Raw genomic sequence first — 21,787 nt, 5'->3', positions numbered from 1 at the left:
TAAATCCAAACCTAATACCTAATTTTCTAATCCAATTACATCTAATATCACATATAATTCAGAGTTTCCCTGGCCTCCTCCGGCCCCCAGCCTAGGTCTGAACCACAGTTCAGGCATGCACAGCACGAAGGGTGTGCTGTGTTGTCTCTCGCTCTTCCATTACCCTCCACCTGTTGTAGTGAATGCAACTCTATTCTAATCTCCACCCTTTATTTCTACCACATTCCCTCTTGCTCATTTCTCTCCGATCCTGTTGGCTCCTTTCCACCCCAGAAAATACTAAACACATTCTTGCTAAGGGCATTTGGGTTTTCTATGCTCTCTGCTTAAAACACTCTTCCCCCAGCTATCTGCATGGCTCCTGTCCTTACTTTTAGGCCTTGGCCCCAGCGTGTTCTTATCAGTGAGGTTTTCCCTGATCACTCCATCTCAAGTGAGACACAGCCACACCCATCACTTCCTCTGCTTTATTTTTCTCATCTCACCATCTGATAAGTTATACTTCTGCTGAGAAGCAAGGTGCCTGTTTCCCCTTCTGCAGACTCCTTCCATCTTTACGGGAGAGGTTGGGAGGTGGCATACCTTTCTATCTGTGTGAGGAGAGGAAGAAAAAGGGCCAAACACTCTCCACTCCTTTGAGTTCTTGTCCTCCTTGATCTTTCACAATTAGACCATGTCCTATAAAAGTTGTAAGTGAGGGTTTCATAGATACTAGACTGATTTGTTTTCTTTTCCTCCTTTTTTTAAAAAAAGATTTATTTATTTTACAGAGAATGACCAAGTGGGGGGAGGGGCAGAAGAAGAGGGAGAGAGAATCCCAAACAGACTTCCCGCTGAGCAGGGAGCCCATTCAAGGCTTGATCCCAGACCATGAGATCATGATCTGAGTCAAAATCAAGAGTTGCTCAACTCACTGAGCCACCCAGATGTCCCCGGATTTGTTTTCTTTTATTAAGTCTGGCCTGAATGTTTCAGGCACTCTCTTTAGAAAGAGGCAGGGAGTGGTGGTGGAATTGTCTCTTATTATTTTAAGCTTTGGAACTTCAGCGAAAATATAGAAGCAACATACTGAGTAGATAAGAACCTTCTCACAAACTAGTGTGTTCTATAACAAAAAGAGCATTTGAATTTAAGGTAATCATCATGATATGAGCAGATAGTTCTAAGAATTCAAGATGTCCAAATTTTAGAAAACAAGTACCTAGACATTTACAAAGCTCAAAAGCAATATAGAATTGGTAACACATTACTATGGTGGAAAGCTACTGGTTCTGGCAGTGTAGCATTCACTCTTCTTTCTTCTTGGACTAGCACCCTTTGGCTGCCATGAAAGTTCATGGATGGATGTATGACCAAATTTGGTCCAATTAGAACAAATACTTGGACATTGGCTAGACATGAACCTGGAAGATATATGCTAGTGCTGCTGGGGCCATCACAGGGAGAGAACTTGCTTCAGAGTGAAGGCAATAAAAAAGAAAATAGATGTGAGAAATGTAAAGAGACCAAAGTGCAATGATATTGCACTGGATCCAGCCATGCCTGAAGTCAATGCCTAGACTTTTTTATATGAGTCAATTAACTTCCTTTTTTCTCCCCATAAGCCCCATGATTTGGCTTTTCATCACTTGCAGCCTAACAGTGCTGGCTGTTATAGCATTTATCAGCTTAAATCCTTGCCTGTGCATTGTCATCAGAGCTGCTATGTCCAGCCCTGGCATAGTTCTCAAGATGGACTTTTTCCAGGGACAATCTGGGAAATCAAAGAGGTCTACTCATTTTAAAGAATTAAAATAGAGTATAGATAATCTGTTCCTTATCTCTCCACCTGAAGTTATTCTCTGATACAACTCGAAACTCAGTATACATTCTTTTTTTTTTTTTTTTTTTTAAGATTTTACTTATTTATTCATGATAGTCACACTGAGAGAGACAGAGACACAGGCAGAGGGAGAAGCAGGCTCCATGCACCAGGAGCCCAACGTGGGATTCGATCCCGGGTCTCCAGGACCGCGCCCCGGGCCAAAGGCAGGCGCCAAACCACTGCGCCACCCAGGGATCCCAACAACTCGAAACTCAGAATGGGAGTTAGAATTCTAATGTTTTCAAACAAAGAGATGGAACTTTTGAGTCTTCTTAAGAACATTACCACTAGGAATGTGACATTAGGTTGCCACACATAAGATTTAGGGTGTTCAAAGAAACTTCTCAATAATAGATTTTCTAGTGATTTAATAAATTTCAATTTATATGTCAATTCCAATTAGTTGACAGTGTTGTTTGCAGTATTGGGCTGTGAAGAATCAAGACTAAGTCTCTACAGTGGAACAAGCATGGAAATTGACGAGCAATATCTGCCCTGTGTGGGGAGAGAGAGACTGAAGCTCCCCATCCTTGTGCTTGCCATCCCTCTTTTAAGTTATCCTTGGAGGTGTGTTAGGTCACAAAGGTAGCTGTTGAATTGGATTGGGTCAGAAACAACTATTTGGGAAATATAGGTCATTAAAAAATGATTCAGAAGATCTTGTCAAGTCACCCAGTGTATATAACCATAGAAGTCTGAAAGGGAACCATATTACACCAATTTGGATTAGAAATGTGAATTTTGGGGATCCCTGGTGGCTCAGGGGTTTAGCGCCTGCCTTTGGCCCAGGGCATGATCCTGGAGACCTGGGATCAAGTTCCACATCAGGCTCCCTGCATGGAGCCTGTTTCTCCCTCTGCCTGTGTCTCTGCCTCTCTCTCTCTCTCTCTCTCTCTGTTTTCATGAGTAAATAAATAAAATCTTAAAAAAAAAAAAAAGAATTAGTGGTTTTTTTTTTTAAAAAAAAAGAAATGTGAACTTTTCAGAAACGTGGTATAGCACCAGACCCATAGAAAGAGGTCCTTGACAAAGAAGTCTACAAATCTCTTTTAACATGTAAAGTTTAAGTCTTCAAATTTAGTAAAGTGTGAGAATTTCTGTTGAGAGACTACATAGCTGATCTTTCCTGTGAGTACATCAAATTCATGTTCATTATCTATTTTGCGACTTGGTGCTGTAAATCTTTAATGGGATTCTAAACATAAAAGAGGGAAGAGGTCTCTTTCCTTTAGCAAATGGGGCCTCTGCTATTCACAGCGATCCCAAAGTCCCTCCAATGGGTGGGTGGCACTGTCAAATTGAGGGATACTTCATTGAAAATGGAGAAAGAAAAATAGTGACGTGTCCTTATTGGTCACGCCGCATCCAGGCATGTCCCAGTCCGCATCTCTCAGTGGGGCCTGTCCTGTTGGTGGAAGAGCTGCCTGCCACCCACGGAGGTTGACGCACCTGGTGAGTCAGGACAGTTACAACTTCATACCCAGCTTCCTGTCCAAACCCGGGCCTATTTTGTTTCTTAGCCAAATGACATAAAAAACAACTTGAGGAAAATATAAAGCTATGTCCTTCCGAGACAGTCGGTTTCCAGTAGTGTCTGATCTGTAGCTAACATTCTAGACTTGAAATTAGGAGAGCTCAGAATCTTTGACAATTCAGCGCCCTGGGTCTCGGTTTTCTTTTATTTTTAATTGGTAAGAGCAGGAGGCTAGACAGAGAGACAGTGAAGAAGGAGATTTCATATTTAATGAGTCCTAGACATTTTATTTAAAGAGTTCTCTACTTTCCCTAGACCACACCCATGGACTCCTGAGAACAAGCAATGAGATGCTGATTGTACAGATTGGAGAAAATAGAAGGAGCCCTCCTGACCCCTCCCGCCTGCCACAGGAAATCTTGAAGTTTTGTCACACAAGTCGTTTGGCCTGTGGTCTCTCTGGCTACCTTGTGGTTTCAGATATTTCCCAGGCCCTGTGGCTCTTGAGACGTACATGATTATGAAGATAGTACCTCACTCCTCACTTATGTTGTAGCCTGTATTCCAACAGTACTGCCTTGAGCGGTTTCCCAAATATGTCTGGGTAATGTGGCCCCATGTTATTATTTACCAGCACTATTATAGGTGTCTTTTCCCCAGGAATGGGCAGAAATTCCTGAGGATTGGGCTGAGAATCATCCAAATGCATCCAAAATCACCTTTCCCCGTAGAAGGCCTGTGCTTGTTGCTGTATTGTGTGTAAGAGCTAGAATTGGGTTAAATTCTTTAAACCATGGTCTTCAAAATTCTGTGAAACTCTCTTTGCACATTTTCAAGTTAACATCTGAACACATACCAAGAATCTATTTTATACTATCTTCATGCTTTACAGTCTTTTCCTCAAAATCTTGGATTTGCTGATTCTCCTTATTCAGATCAGACGTTGTATATAAAGCAAGAGAGCAAATTATTTTTCTCCACATCCTCACCAACATTTGTTGGTTCTTGTATTTTTGATTTTAACCATTCTGACAAGCGTGAGGTGATATTTCAACATAGTTTTGATTTGCACTTCCCCGATGATGAGTGATGTTGAGAATCTTTTCACCTGTCTGTTGGCTATCTGCATGTCTTCTTTGAAGAAATGTCTATTCACATCTTCTGCTCATTTTTAATTGGATTATTTTGTTGTTGTTGAGTTGCATAAGTTCTTTACATATTTTGGATATTAATTCCTTACTGGATGTGTCATTTGCAAATATCTTCTGCCATTCAGTAGGTTGGACTTTGTTTTGTTTTGTTGATTGTTTCCTTTCCTGTTCAGAAGCTTTTTATTTTGATGTTGTCCTGATTGTTTATTTTTGCTTTTGTTTCCCTTGCCTCAGGAGACATATTTAGAAAAACGTTGCTATAGCCAGTGTCAAAGAAATTACTGCCTGTGCTCTCTTCTAGGATTTTTATGGTTCAGGTGTCATATTTAGGTCTTTAATTCATTTTGAGTTTATTTTTGTGTATGGTATAAGAAAGTGATTCAGTTTCATTCTTTTGCATTGCTGTCCAGTTTTCCCAACACCATTTGTTGAAAAGACTGTCTTTTTCCGTTGTATATTCTTGAATGCCTGGCAACTTATTGGTTCTTTTTTTTTTTTTTAAGATTTTATTTATTTATTCGTGAGAGACACACAGAGAGAGGCAAAGACATAGGCAGAGGGAGAAGCAGTCTCCCTTCAAGGAGCCTAATGTCGGACTCGATCCCAGGACCCCAAGATCATGACCTGAGCCAAAGGCAGTGCTCAACCACTGAGCCATCCAGGCATCCCCAACTTATTGGTTCTCAGTGGACATGTATTGAGTGAAAGAAACAAAGTGTCTACCTTTGTTTGCTAAGTTGCTTTTGAGAAATTTAAAAATGAAAACTTTTAATAGTTTCTGCATCCCTCTGAGCATAATGATGGGCTCTGTAGAGTCTTGATCTTGTCCCTTTTTTTTTTGCAAACCACATTGGCAAACAGAGCACAGGGTAGGATTCCTGCCCTTACTGAAGTTACATTAGAGTCTGAGTGTTGAGTGGCACCTGAGTGGCTGAGTTGGTTAAGCATCTAACTCTTGATTTTGGCTCAGGGCATGATCTCAGGGTGGAGATATTGAGCCCAGAGTCAGGCTCTATGCTCAGCCGGGAGTCTACTTTGGATTCTCTCTTTCCCTCTCCCTCAGCCCCTCCCCCTGCTCTCTTTTCTTCTCTCTCTTAAATAAATAAATAAATAAATAAATAAATAAATAAATAAATAAATAATATTTTTAGAAAAAAGAATCTTGATGCTGAAATGTAATATGGTTACATGGCAGATGTCACTCATGTTTCTCTAGTCATATTTCTATTACACATCTCCTTATAAGTTTTAAAGAATTCCTTTATAGATGTATATGATCATGGAATGCATGCCTGCAGAAAACCAAGCAGCTATCAGGGTGAGATCTGCCAATGTACTTTGAGAACATGTATGTGTGTATATAATTGCTTGCTCCTTCCCTTCCATGGAGCCCTTTGGAGTCTGAGCTCAGGGGACAATGAATTCTTCAGTGTTTGCTGATAAATCAAGGCCAAGGAATTCAGTTTATAGTGTATAGTGTGTGAAACTTCAGAATGGTAGGGGCACAGCTGCCCTGAAAGAAGAAAATATGTATTTTGAAATAATCTTGAGATGTTGGATTTGTATTTATGTCATTTTTCATTGACTTTATTTTAAAAAGCTGTATCACTGAAGTCATTTCAATATATTGAAAGTGTGTGTAGTTAAAAATTTTTTTTTCCTGAAGGAAAGCTATATCCATAATAGAGCTTTTCAGTTTTTGTTTTTATGTCAACTTCAACACTATAAACAAGATCTATGCAAGTGAAAATGCAGACAGAACTTTCCTCCACCAACTAGGTGTTAGCTCTTAGATTCCTCTTTAGGGGTATGTGCTCTATGAGATACTGTAGCCCCAGCTGAGCCAGAGCAGACAGTGGAGCACAACAGGAATCTGAGCTACAGAGTCCTGAGCCCAAGGGAGGAGAACCTCTGCAAGACATCACTGTGCTTGTAATTAATTCCAAGGTTAAGAATTCAGTTTTACATTTCAAATTTGCATTTATATAAGTCAAGCAAAGAATCCCTCATGAAACACTAAATTTAGGGCTTCCTTATCTCTTGCTGGGTTGTAGTCACTGTGTCCTAACTGGTATATTAGTTTCTGTTCTCAGAGTACTTGAACATTGATTAGAATCACCAGATAAAATACGGAAGTCCTGGTTAAATGTGAATTCCAGAGATGCAAAATAATTTTTTGGGGGGTAAATGTTGTGTCCCAAAAGATTTAGTATATTTTGCCCCCAAATATTGCATGGAATCACTGTAAGGTAAAATGGGATTACTGGTCATAAAATCTTTAACATTTTTTTTAGATCTATCAGTGCTGACCAGTTCCAAATCTCAGTGTCCAGTCTTATCATGTGCTCTAAACTGAGTATCTCCATTGTGATGACTTGCAGGTATTATGTTGAAATCTAAACTATTTTACGTACCCACAATCTCAACTTCAGCCATCCATCCAATTGCTCAATTGCCCTGGACCATTCATTTGCCCCTAGGATCCATTAGGTGGGTCCGCAAGAGCTTTATAGGCTGCTTTATTTCTCTCTTGTCTCAGTGATCAGAGATACCTTTAAAAAGATTCCAGCATATTCCCTCCACTGCTTTCCCTTTTATTTTTTTAAATCTCTTTCCTGTTAATCAAGTGACTTTCAAACTTTGGGCAATGACACACACATGCAAGCGCATACACACACACACACACACACACACACACACACGTATATATAAATACAGAATCAAAAGTTTCCTGCAATTATCCTTACCCTTAAAACCTGAGGGGCATTCTGATATTTTCTATTCTATTTCATTTTTTAAAAATCGCCATCTGGTGATCTCCTGAATTGATGAGTCACGACCTGTGGTTTGAAAAACCACTACTGATTCCATTTTACAAATAACAATCTGATAGTTGTTAGAAAACTTCGAATAAATTGTGTCACTCCCTTCCCCACATTAGACTTAAGAGAAAGTAGAAGATGCTCACTGTGGCATTAAAAGCCTCCAACTTGCTCTTTTCTCTCATCACCTGGCCATCTTGTCTGAAGAGAGCACCTCCCTTTGCCCTAGCACTAACTCCCCACAGTAAACAAATTCTTCAGGCTCAAATACCATTGTTCAGGAGGCCTTCATTGACCTTTTAGCCTAGGTGAATCCCTTTACTATACAGTCTTCCATACTTAATACTTTCATAGCAGAACTAACCTTTAAAATATCTGTCAGTTCCACAACTGCTCAAAATCCTTCAGAGGCTGGGGCCCTGGGTGGCTCAGTGGTTGAGCATCTGCCTTTGGCTCAGGTCATGATCCCAGGGTCCTGGGAGCAAGTCCCGCAACAGGCTCCCCATAGGGAGCCTGCTTCTCCCTCTGCCTATGTCTTTGCCTCTCTCTCAATGTGTCTCATGAATAAATAAATAAAATCTTAAAAAAAAAAAATCCTTCAGAGGCTCTTTATTTCATTTAGACTAAAACCCAAAGTCTTCACAGTGGCCTACACTATCTAACATGATCTCTCTTCCCACTTCCCTTGTCTCCTACTACTCTTTCTCCTTATTTACTCTGCTCCAGGCATACTGCCTTCATTGTTATTCCTCAGGTTGCCAAGGTACCCTCCTACCTCAGGACCTTTGCATTTACCATTCCCTCTACTTAGAACACTTCCCACCTTGTAATGTATACTCTCATTTCTACCAGTTTTCTCAAATGATACATTGTCAATGAGGCCTTCTATGGTCCCCTTTGTTTAAAATTTCATCTCGTATTCTGTCATTCTTTATTCTCTGTTTTATATTAATTTATTTTATTTACTTATGTTGCTTAATATATATCTCCCTCCACTAACATGTAAATTTTAAGATGAAAAGGATTTTTTTTTTCACTGCTAAAATCCCAGCCCCTTGTATAGCATTTAGCTCAATATATTTATTTGTTGGATAAATGAATGAGTCAATGGATAACTCTTGTATATCCACTTTTTAAAAAATATTTTATTTATTTGAGAAAGAGTGAGAGAGAGAATGAGCAAGGAGAGAGTCAGAGGGAGGGGGAGAAGCAGATTCCTCATTGCAGGAATGAGCAGGCAGCCCAACAGGGGGCTCAATCCCAGGACTCTGAGATCATGACCTGAGCTGAAGGCAGATACCCAATTGACTGAGCCACCCAAGCACCCTTTGTATATCCACTTTCAAATAATTATTTTCTTATAGAAGAAGATTATGTTCTGTTCAACAGTGTACCCAACTTACTGTCTGGCACATGGTGGAGTCTCAAAAAATAATTTCCTGTATTAAATTCACTATTCAAACCAGGTGGGCGTGATAACAGTGGAGAGAGAATAGGGAGTACCACTCTAAGAATAGTTACATTTGTATTCATAATGTTTGTAACCCAGACATTACTGCTTTGTACACAATCCATAAAAGAGAAAACTATTAGTACAATGTATTCACTTTTTTTTTGCTGGAACAAATGTTAGCTTTATACTGTTTGCAAACACTGAAATACTGGAGGAGCATTTTATGTAGGAACATGGTAGTAAAAGAAGTTTGCTGGCTTCAAAGTAGTGGCACCTGCACAGTCCTTCTAATGCCAAAAAAAATGCGTGGAAAAAAAATGGTTTTCAGAATTCTCAAGTTGTTCTTCTAGCTTTGAGTATTATTTGTTGTTGCTGGGTGGTAACACTGCATGCTGCATGACCAGAGGGTTATTGGCCTCAGGGAAGTTCCTGTTCTTATTCTCAGTTTCAATGCCAGTGATAGAACAAATGACAGTTTCTGATTGAATGACAATTCAATGTCATCCAATAAACTGATTGTCTAATAGTGAATGATTTCATATATAAAAATTCAAGCAAAAAGACAGAGGAAGGAAAATGTCCTTTTCTATTCAGTATCCTAGAACCAAGACTAGAGGAATGCGGTTATATCATTAGTTATGCAAGAGTCAAGGTTTTGATCTTATTGCCTCTAGAGTTTGAAATCCTTAAGGCAGAGGTTCTCAAAGGTCAGTGTCTAGACTCCATAGCAGGGATCAGCAAACTTTTTCCATAAAGGGACAGATAGTACTATTTTTGACTTTTCAGGTTACATATTTTCTCTGTCCATGTGCATATTTTCAATACCTCCTCTGCTTCACCACCTCATTCCCTGCCCAGAGAAGACTGCCTGACCTTGGAACAGTCAACATGTTTGAATAAAACTGTCAGAAGAAAATCCTGTTGGCATTCAGCATTTGGATTTATGAAGTGTTTTGTAGGAGTTACCCTTGATCACATAACTACACTTCTCACTCCAGTAGATGGTAACCAAATCTTTTCTGGCTCATGAGAAAATAGTTCTCAATGAAAAGTCATTTCTTGGAAGAGATTCACCTCCAGCAGGAGGTGGCCTGAATAGATTGTGCTGCCATTGAGGGACTGGCTGATGTCATAATCTGCCTTGTGAGTTTTAGTTATTTTTTCCTAGGACACTGTTTGGGTGTCCCTTATTGGATCCATATCACCTAACTAAACAAAATTCTAATGTTTTGCTTATTATATGTTAACTCCAGCCATGATGATGATGATGATTATTAAATTTTTTTTTTTTATTTATGATAGTCACAGAGAAAGAGAGAGAGAGGGAGAGGGAGGCAGAGACATAGGCAGAGGGAGAAGCAGGCTCCATGCACCGGGAGCCCGACGTGGGATTCGATCCCGGGTCTCCAGGATCCCGCCCTGTGCCAAAGGCAGGCGCCAAACCGCTGGGCCACCCAGGGATCCCCGATGATGATTATTATTATTACTACTACTACTACTATTATTATTATTTTAAAAAGGTCCTTTTTAACCTCTAAGCACTTTACATCCATTCTTCTGGGTAATCCCTCATCACAACTCTTGGAGTAAGTAGAATTAGAAAACTAAGACTTAGATCAAATGGCTTGTCCATGGTTACGATTGAGTTTCAGGTTGAGTTTCTAATCCAAGTCTTGCAGAGTCAGTCCCTGTACTTCTGAGTATTATAAAGTATGACCTCATAAATATATACGTTTTTTTGCACAAGAAAAGGAAAGACTTATTGATTATGCCTCAATGTTTGTGTAGATAAGCCTACCATGAGAAATATTTAAAAAATTGTATTTGCATATGATCTAGTGGATGCCATTCTTTTTGTCTGAAGAACGGTAACACAGACATTTTCTTTTTAAGGGATACTGGCTTTTTCCTTTTTAGCATAATCTTCTGGCAGGTTGTTGAGTTTTTCGAATGTGGTTTTTAAAAAATTAGTTTGAATTTTGTCACAAAGATGTTATTTCCAAACGAGTGTTAAAACCCTTGTGACATTTTTCCATTTAAGTAATTAAGATGGTTTTTAATAAGGTTTGAAGCTTCCCTAATATGCATGAAAAACCATGAAGAAATAGAAAAAATGTTAATTTAGCACCTATGGTACGATTAACAGTTTTTTCTCAATTAACTTATGATGAAAATCTTTGCATTTCTTGTTCCTTATGTTTTCTGTACCTAGAGAAGAGATATTGGTAGTGACTATTTTAAGCTCATTGAAGTCTTTAGGAGTCTGTATTTTATCATTAGTGCTTGGGCTAAAGACTGTTTTTCTCATTATATGAATGAGGACAGTACCCAGAAAAGCAATAAACATCCCTTTGGAGACTTTCTCCTAAGAGAGGAGGTAAGAGGTTGTATCATAAAGGTAATGCAGTAAAAAATACCCCGTTGGAGAAAGTGATGAAAGAGGAAGAAAGAGCATCTATGCTACTTTTGTCTTTTGTGTCAAATACAGGGAATTCTAGGTATCAAAACCAACAGAGAGTATTTTCTTTTTCTTTTTATTTTTTTTTTAAGATTTTATTTACTTAGTCATGAGAGAGAGAGAGAGAGAGAGAGAGAGAGAGAGGCAGAGACATAGGCAGAGGGAGAAGCAAGCTCCGTGCAGGAAGCCCTATGCAGGACTCAATCCTGGGACCCTGGGGATCATGACCTGAGCCAAAGGCAGATGCTCAACCGCTGAGCCACCCAGGTGTCCCCAGAAAGTATTTTCCACCCAAGTCTCCTTCTGCAAAGGCAACTATTTTAAGCTCTGCTGCTAATTTCTATTTTTGATGTATCAATTCTGAGCTATATGTACTGATTACTTGCCATAAAGAATGGGAAGGATTCTCATGGAAAGTTCTATCTAAATTACTATCTTTTGTAATATTCTGATATTTGTTACCTTCAATAATATATTCAGTTCTAGAGGTTGCCTTCAATGACTGGACAATATAGATGGCCCCTATTTTCTGACTGATTTTAAGATGTATCTGTTGACTCCTAGCTATGAAAGTTGAGGAAATTTGCATAGGTATCCACTGTTCTACTCTTTTTCCTCCCAATTTTCCTTAGTTCTACTTTTATTTTTATATTGCCATAGTTTATAACATTCATATTTATAACATGCTTCCTTGTCTTCTAGCAACTCTATCAGGTCCTGGTTGCCCACAGAATAAAGTCCAAATTCTCTACCATAAATAAAATCCTTAACCACCTGGCCCATCCTATCTCCCTAGCCTAATCTCACTGTTTTTATTACACCATAACCCCTTTAATCTTGCCGGGACCTTGCACATTTATTAACTCTAACTCTGGAAATCAACTCCTTTCAACTCCATGGCAAATTCCTGCTCATGCTTCAAGCCCCAGCTCCCATGTTACCCTTTTATGGAAGCCTTCTGGACTCCCAGTTTCTTGGGTGGTCAACTCCATGGACTTCTGTGGTTCTCTTCCTACCTCCATTATAGCATTTACCTATTAAACTATGATTTCAGGTTTATGCATCCGTGCCCTCTCTTTGTAGGTAAGCATTAAATTGGACATTTCATTCAGTGTCATGTCCTCATATTAGATGAATGGATGAATAAATGGATGAGAAAAAGTCTTTAAAAAGTTCTAATCCCAAACACTGCATTTGGGATTTTCTTTCTTTCCTAAATCCAGATTTTAGTCAGCAAAACTTTCAGTGGTTCCTTCCTGGCCTGTTTTATGTTTTTCTTTACTTTGAATACCTTATTTACCTCCTTAGGATGGGAGTAATTGAAGGAGAAAATGATTTCTGCTGATTGCTGGTAAATACCTTTTCAGCACTGAGCTCAAAAGTGAGGAAGAAAAAGAGAAACATACACTAAAACATGGCTTTCTATCATTATATAGTATTTTAGAAATTCAAATGACAGAACAAAGAGAAGGTAAAATTACTTTGAAAGGATATTTATTTTCCAAACCACTAGCATTTTATTTATATTTTTGTATTTTTAAAACTTTTAATTCCAGCCAATATACAGCAGTATCAGTTTCAGGTGTAAAATACCATAATTTGACAATTCTACACATTATTCAGTGTTCATCAAGGTACATATACTCTTAATCCCCTTCACCTTTTCACCCATTCCCCTCCCTGGCCCCATAACCATCTCTTTCTTCTCTATAGTTAAGAGTCTATTTTGGGGCTTGTCTCTTTTTTAAAATTTGTTCATTTGTTTTGTTTCTTAAATTCCACATTAGTGAAATCATATGGTATTTGTCTTTCTTTGACTTATTTCACGATATATGTATACATACATACCATATATATGTATTATATGTGTGTATAATATATTACAATACATATATGTATTATATATGTATATATTATATGTATGTGTGTGTGTGTGTATATATATATATATATATATATATATATATATATATATATACCCTATTTTCTTTATCCATACATGTATCAATGGACACTTGGGCTGCTTGCATAGATACAATATAATTTGGTTACTATAAATAATGCTGCAATAAACATAGGGGGTGCATATATCCTCTCAGATTAGTGTTTTGTATTCTTTGGGTAAATACCCAGTACTGGAATTACTGGATCATATGATAATTCTATGTTTAAATTTTTGAGGCAACTCTATACTGTTTTCTACAGTGGCTGCACCAGTTAGCATTCCCACCAAAAGTAAAGGAGCATTTTTCTCCACATCCTCACCAACACTTTTTGTTTCTTTTATTTTTTATTTTAGTCATTCTGACAAGCATGAGGTGATTTCAACATAGTTTTGATTTCCATCTTCCCGATGATGAGTGATGTTGAGAATTTTTCATGTATCTGTTGGCCATCTGTATGTCTTCTTTGGAGAAATGTCTGTTTACATTTTCTGCCCATCTTTTAATTGGGTTATTTATTTTTTTGGCATAAGGTGTTTTTTTGTATTTGGATACTAACATTTTACTGGACGTGTTATTTGCAAATATCCTCTCCCAATCAGTAGTTTTGTTTTTTTTTTTAAGATTATTTATTTATTTATTCATGAGAGAGAGAGAGAGAGAGGCAGAGACACAGATAGAGGGAGAAGCAGGCTCCATGCAGGGAGCTTGATGTGGGACTCGATCCTGGGACTCCAGGATCACGCCCTGGGCCTAAGGCAGGTGCCAAACCGCTGAGCCACCCAGGGATCCCTGTTGAGGGTTTTTTTTTTATATCATGAATAGATGTTGTACTTTGTCAAATACTTTTCCTACATCTTGAACAGATAGTTATTATCAAGTACTCTAACTGAGAAGAATTTGTCTTTAATTTTTACTTTTTTTTTTGTCTACTAAGTCAATCTTTTTAAAAGTTACTAAGTATACATTTGAGAAGAAAACCAATTCCCAGAAGTCTTATTTATTTAAAGCAATTCTTTAGAAAGTTCTGTAACTGCATGGTCTACTTGGGTAAACACTGTGTGAAGCCCCAGGTTCAGTTGAATTGGCACCATTTCAATTCTCTGTTGACTGAAATCAGCCCACATGTTGATCCTTATACACTTGTTAGGTTTGTTATGTTCTTAACTCCTAATGATGTGAAACTGATTTAAACCATAGGTGAAAAGCTGTTAATGAATTGGACCCAGATATAATTCTGTGCATCCTGAGATAGTATAATGAAGAAAAAAAGGTATTTTATGAACTGCCTTAGAAAAGGAAGAATAGTGAAGTGAAGACCTGGAGTGTCTCTGCCTGAATTAGAATTCTGCTTTAGAATTAGAATTCTACTGCTTTCTAGATACATGGCCTTGAGAAGGTCACACAGCTTCTTTGGACCTCCTTTCCTTATCTGCCAAAAGGGGATACCAATGTAACAATACACAGAATAAACTTAAACAGGGCCCAGCATTTCACATACACCCAGCAACTACTAGCAATTATTATTTTTATTGTAAAGAATACATTGAGGACAAAGCAAATGGTCATTCCCTCTGGTAATCACTATTAATTGGTTAGAGTATATCCTCCCAGAGCATTAAATATGTAGTTTTAAGAAAAAAGATTTATTTATTTATTTGAGAGAGAAAGAATGAGTGGAGGGGGGGCAGAAGGAGAGGGAGGGAGAGAGAACCTCCAGCAGTTTCCCCACTGAACCAAGCCATATGTGGGTCTCAATCTCACAATGGTGAGATCATGGCAGGAGTCAAAAGCAAAAGTTAGACAGTTAACTGAATGAGCCACCCAGGCTCTCCTGAATGTGTAGTTTTAACCAAAAAAAGAAGTATTGCAACAGAAATGTTAATGCTATGTTAGCAATGACTTGGTTCAACAAAACCTAAGTGTACAGTTTACAAGTAGTTTTTCTAAGGAAATTTGCTTCAAAACCTGGTTTCTGTATTACTTCATGGTTTCTCAGTAGTGAGAAAGATATGGGGAAAAATACAAGATTATGTAGTTACTGAAGAATTCATGATCAAATATATTTGGAATTCACACACTGTCAGTATGAATTCAATATTCATGACAAGCATTCTGGGTGAACAGCCAAACTAGGGCTGAGTTTCTCTTTAACTTCATATATATATATGTATATTGTATTTTAGAAATTGCCCTTCTATGTATTCTATTTCTGGTCATTGAGAGGAAAGCTGTTGCTTAGCAACCAGTGGTTTCTGCTTGGCTGATGTGTAAAATACCATGCAAATAAGAGGCAAATAATTCTGTCCATTAGGAGTGTTGAGTTAACTGATTTTAACAATTAAGTTGGCTACCAACTTAATTGTTTATGGTTCCTTGTGTGAAAAATATAAAATATGAGATGGAAACTGTATCAGATATTTACTAATTCTTTTTAAAGAACACAGATTGATTCATGAGATGTGAAATTAGTGTATAAAAAGGAATAATTCAAGAATTAAAAAATTACCTAAGTTTTGAAGAATATGTTTAACATTTCAGACAAAATATTTGCATCTTAAAACAAAAATGAAGAAAACTAAAATACGCATACTGAATTTTCAAGTTATAGCTAACAAAATAATGTTTATACCCTTATAAAACTTTCAGCATGATTTTCTTTCTTTCTTTCTTTCTTTCTTTTTATCTTTCTTTCTTTCTTTCTTCTTTCTTTTTTTCCTTCCTTCCTTCCTTTCAATTGTATTTATTTATTTGAAAGAGAGAGAGAGAGAGCCAGAGAGAGAGAGCATGAGCAGAAAGGAGGAGCAGAGGGAGAAGCAGAATCCCCACTGAGCAGGGAGCCCAATGTGGGGCTTAATCCCAGGATTCTGGGATCATGACCTGAGCTGAAGGCAGATACTTTACTTATTGAGCCACACAAGTGCCCCTTCTTCATTTATTTAGATTTTTAGCACAGATTATTCAGTAGGAAAAGAGAGGTCACATCATACGGTGGTAAGAGATTATATGGTGGCAAGAGTCCCTTGTCTGCTGCTAAGAAATACTGACTTTAAAGCTAAAGAGTATTTATTGGAATGAAAGGATTTGGTCATGTTGATGGTGAGCTCAGGATTGATAGAATATTAGGGAATAAGTCTAAGAAATGTCCTGGACTTTTAGGCACTTCAGAATACTTCTTATGGCCATTGCTCTTTCCTTCTGTCTTAATGCTTCAAAAGTCCAGGGGACAGCACCTGATGGCTAATTCCTCATATGCCTGCTCCTTGGCTGGGGTGAATAGGGGACTGGAAAGGATCTAGTCTTTTCAACTTCCATGGATATATGCAACTGGAATTATAGGACTGAACACTACTCAGGAGACTTCTCTTTCCCAAAAATAAATCCAGGTGCTATTAAGAAGAAAAAAATGAATGTTGGAGATGTATATATGGCTATAAATATATATTTATGTGTATATGTGTATATACATACACATATATACATATATAAATAAATATATATTTGTGTGTATATGTGTATATTCATACACATATATACATATATATAAGTTATTGTGATTTTTTTCTACAACAGAAAGTTTTGCAATAAATATGCCTATAGATGAATCTTTTTCTGCATTCTCAATGTTCTTCTTAGGATAACTTCCTAAATATATTAGAAAATATATAAGACTTACTTATAGTAAGTCTCCAAGGTCTACAAATCAACTTATCTGTGACCTAATTGCTTCTGTCTTCTGATGTTCCTTATTCTAAAGTGCTAAAAAGATCATCAGCTTCATATATTTACTAGTACTATAAAATTATCATTCAGTTGGTGGTATCTAGGTCATTTTAGAGAGATAATATGTAAATACAGTTAGAATTTATAAAACAGTAATGTTTGCATATTTTCATATGCAATTTAAGTTAATTTTTATGATTTGAAGACTTATTTACCTTTATACTATCGCTGAATATCAAGGACAGTGAAGAAGTCTTTGAATCACAGAAATTAAAACAAGAATTGATTAAATCAAGAATAAAATTAAACCAAGATTATTAAGTATAACTTTTTACACAATGCAGAAGCAAACCAAAAGGCAGTATGCCAAATAATTCATTTACATAACTGGATTTCTGATTCAAAGAAAAAGCTCATTAGATGGTAAAAGAGTTTGTACACATTTTTCTGGTAAAATATTTTGGCTTTTACTTACTTGACTATTAATAATATTCCTTGCCCCTTAACCTAAAAAGGTTGTCTCTTTTACAATTGTCTCTTTTACAATTTGATCCATCAGTTGAACTATTTTGTTAGTGGCCAGTTAAAATAAATAATCAAGCTCCCCAAATCTTCCCTATGTATTAGGATACCAAGTCAGCTCCTAAAACAAAGTCAAAATAATAGTCTCAAACAAGATAGAAATTTGTTTCTTTCTTACAAAATAGTCAAGCTTAGGTAGACTAGGGCTGATTTGGTAGTTTCACAGTACAAGAAGGAACTAGGCTTTTTCTATTTAGTTGCTCTATCATCTTCAACATGAAGTTTTCAATTTGTGGTCTGATATGGCTGCCCTTGCAATTGCCATATATCTGCATTGCAACCGGTGGGAAGTAGAGAAGGGCAGAGGGGAGGGCACATATCCCTTTAGCTTACATATCATTGGCCAGAACCTAGTCACATGGCCATACCTAGCTGCAAGGGAGGTAAGATACATAGCTCTCAGTTCCGTAGGTAAGTTCTATTGTTATAGAATGGTAGAGTGGAAGTGTCCTGCCATATCATCTCATCACAAACTTATTACTATCTTATTGTGCTAAAACAGAAAATATCTACTTATTAAAAAAATAACAATAGCAACCCAAATGTCTACTCATAGAAACAAACCCTGGATGAAATTAAGTAGTACTATAAAATGATGAGTAAAATTCTTACAGAGTGTATTATCTACACATAAACTATTGTCTTTCAAACTATTAAGATAATATATATTGTATCAAGGAATTAATTAACTTACTGGCCCCCAAGAGTTCTAATATCCTTAGAGAGTGAAGGATTAAGGGCATTTTATGTATAGTTCTGCCACGTTCAAAGCTTTTTTTAAATTTATTTATTCATGAGACACACACACACACACACACACACACACAGAGAAAGAGAGAGAGAGAGGCAGAGACACAGGCAGAGGGAGAAGCAGGCTCCATGCAGGGAGCCCAACGTGGGACTCAATCCCGGGTCTCCAGGATCACGCCCTGGGCTGAAGGCGGCACTAAACCACTGAGCCACCTTGGGATCCCTAGTTCTGTCACTTTCAGACTCCATATCATTGGCATGTTGCTGAAACCCCATATGAATGTTTCAAATGATCCTCAGAAAAAGACATGGTCTCTTATCAAAACCCTTAAAAATATATATTCCCTGTGATCCTGAAATCCTATTTTAGGAAGTTATCCTAAGGAGAACATTGAGAATGCAGAGAAAGATTCGTCTATAAGGATATTGCAAACCTTTTTGTTGTAGAAAAAAAATCAGAATAACCTAAATGTCCTAAATAACCTAAATGTCCCCCAAAAGGAAAGGGTGTACACAAATTGTTATGTTCATGCAATAGAATAGCACAGCACCTTTAAAAATGATAGATGAAAAATATATTTATTGACATGGTAATTTGCTCACAACAAATTGTTAAGTGAAATATATAGATTAGAAAACAGTATGTACAGTGTTATCCAAATTAAAGCTATAAATTTTATAGTGTTATAAATTAAAGCTGTAAGTATTCTTGAAGAAAACTCACCAAAATACAAAAAATGATTATTTCTGGGTGGTGGTATGATAGGTCATTGTTGTTGTTGTTGTTTTTTTTTTTTGCTTCTTCATATTTTGAAAAATACTTTGAAATTAGAAAAAAAAGGACACATATCATTTGTACAATCACAGTTTTTTTTTTTTTAACATAGAAAGAAATTGAAACCTGTGTGCTTTTAATTCTCAGCCAGAATCATAATGATACAGGAAGACAAACATTTTCCCAGTCTGATCTCCAAGGTTGCTCTTGTTCTGGAGACAGTCTTTCCCCAAAGCCTCTTTGACAGTTTGCTCACCCTGGGAGCAGTCACATCTCCCAGAGACAGGGCCAGATTTTAGATGGCTTTAAAGTCCAAGAGCACAGGTTTAATTCTATAAGTAATGAGATACACTGTAAGTTTTTAAGCAATGACACAGGATAAGGATATATTTTTTCCTTTCTGTCTCAAGATTTTCTACATCATAGGTGTTTAGAAAACTGTTGTTGAATGAATAAAGGAGTGATCAGATGAGTGAGATAATGAAGAGAAGAAAGTCTATTTTGATGGCCTAGAGCAGAAGACCTGTGGAAGTACATTGACAAGATATGGCCAAAGACTGTACGGAAGAGAGGTGGTGTCTAAGCCAACTCCAGATTTGGTGTTTAGAGACCAGAAATGAATGACCAAGAGAAACTGGAAGTCAGAAGAATTAGCTTTTACTTCTGAAAGGTAATGTTATTTGGCTGTTTGTGAATAAGGAGATATGGAACATGGAGTTGGAAATGAGAGTTTGGAAGTTCAGTAAGAGTACTGAGATATTTATGGAAAATTAAGAATTATGCCACAAGTAGGCTGCCTGAAATTTGGGAGTGGATGCTTAGAGAGAAGAGGATCAAGGGATTAACCTGACCTGCATTTAGGGGGAAAGAAAATAAAGGGAGCTGATGATACAAACAGGGAGATTGGCCCGTGAGAAGGACCCTTCTGCTCCTTCCTCCATGTCTGAGATGGCTGTGCTCAAGTGCTTCTACAGCATCTTGTACACATCTATCACCAAATTCTCCCATAGAGAACTGAAAATAGTAATTGGGAAAATGTCAAATGTATCCAAAAAATTGAGAGTAAGAACATGAACACGATGTACTAGTCACCCAGTATTCAGAGTTTAATAAGTAAAGTAGAAGCACCAGGATATGTGTGGGTCTAAGTATAGGTTTCCTTAGCTATCCCAAAGTAGAGCATTCCTATGAAACCATTCACAAGCTGAAATGATGTAAAGCAAAAAATCAATCCCATTTATTTATATGGAGAAAAAAATTTAAGAGATTTTATTTATTTAAGAGAAAGAAAGAAAGGGAGAGAGAGCACTAGTGGGGGTAGAAGGGCAGAACTGGAGAATCAGACTACTGGCTGAGCAGGGAGCCTGATGCTGGGCTGGATCCCAGGACCCCAGGACCCCAGGACCATGACCTGAGCCAAAGGTAGATGCTTAATTGATTGAGCCATCCAGGCGCCCCTATATGGAAATTTTTTTGAGTGTTCCCAGACTCCAAAAAACAATATATTATGCTTTTCTGGTACCTTTTGCCACATGTTGCTAAAAGATGCACAAGATAAATCAGATTCTTACAGACACAGTTCAAAGCCATGGCAGCTCGATGAGTTGCTGAATGTAGTTCCCCAGGGAAGGAGCGCTCGCTGCTTGGGGTGTTCATTGCTTCTATAAAGGCTCACTGCAAAGCAAACCCTGAACATTATTTTTCCCTTTTTTTTTTCTTTTGAAAAGTGAAAATCCTCTTAGGATTTCTTTTGCTTAACCAGAACAGGTACTAATGTAGGTCTTTTCATCAAAGCAAAGTGGCATGATGTGAACTTTCAAAAGCGGGGGACACCTGTATACATATACATGTGTGTAGGTTTCTACAGTCTTGCAACTGTGGGACCTCATTCCATAGTGTCTGTAAGGCTGTTGTCCTTGCATCTGCTGCTGGGTGCCCGGGATGGGCAATCAGGAAGGGAAGAGGATTGTAAAGTGGAGAAGCAAGAACAACCTGGAGCCGGGAACTTGGAGGATGGACTGAACCTCATCTTGCCTCTCACCTCGGTAGCGTGGGTGTCCTACTCAACTCAGAGCCCATGATCAAAGAGCCAGGTAGACACACCTTGCCCTGGAGTTGGAGAAGCTGAAGGAAGTTCCAGGGGTAGGTGGAACAGAGGTAGGTAGGCTGGTCACCAGCCAAGCTGGTGAATAAGCAGGTAAACAATATGTAAGGCTATAAAAATAGCTGTAACTTTGCTTCTATTCCCCCAATTCCAAACAAGAATGGGTCTGGCAGACCACTGTAACCGGAAACATAGGGGGAAGAGAATTATGGGAAATGAGGTTCAGTGTAGTCAAGTTGACACACTGCGAAACCACCACACCTCATTGCAACAATTATCATCCCCCTGCAAGCCTTATTTCATCAGTTCCTCCACTTGCTTCCTGTTACCCATCCATTTTGGAGAAAGAAAATCCTAGACACCATATCATTTTATCCACTGATCATGCTGTACTTTAAAAGTTGAGATTTTGGGGCACCTGGGTGGCTCAGGGGTTGAGCGTCTGCCTTCAGTTTAGCCCAGGGACCCCGGGATCGAGTCCTTCATTGGGCCCCCCGTGGGGAGCCTGCTTCTCCCTCTGCCTGTGTCTCTGCCTCTCTCTCTCTGGGTCTCTCATGAATAAATAAATAAAATCTTTAAAAAAATAAAAGTTGAGGTTTTCTCTTTTTCTCTCTAAACCATGAGCTTGTTGAAAAGAGGATGCTTGTCTTACTTAGCTTGCACCTCACCTATATAGGTGTCTTATAAG

General features: G+C 37.9%; 1 long non-coding RNA gene across 1 annotated transcript in view; it reads left to right on the top strand.

Moving 5' to 3' along the window:
- The first annotated feature begins 9,954 nt into the window (after positions 1-9,954).
- Positions 9,955-21,787, top strand: part of LOC144316234 (uncharacterized) — a 54,477-nt gene continuing 42,644 nt past the window's right edge. The window contains exons 1-2 of the long non-coding RNA XR_013382088.1: positions 9,955-10,350; positions 19,406-19,665. This is a non-coding gene — a long non-coding RNA (uncharacterized LOC144316234). The remainder of the gene's footprint in view (positions 10,351-19,405; positions 19,666-21,787) is intronic.

This window comes from Canis aureus, chromosome 6 (genome assembly GCF_053574225.1).
Source record: "Canis aureus isolate CA01 chromosome 6, VMU_Caureus_v.1.0, whole genome shotgun sequence".
NCBI classification, from domain to species: Eukaryota; Metazoa; Chordata; class Mammalia; order Carnivora; family Canidae; genus Canis; species Canis aureus.
The sequence above is the reverse complement of the archived record's forward strand: the minus strand, read 5'-3'. Positions and strand labels throughout refer to the sequence as shown.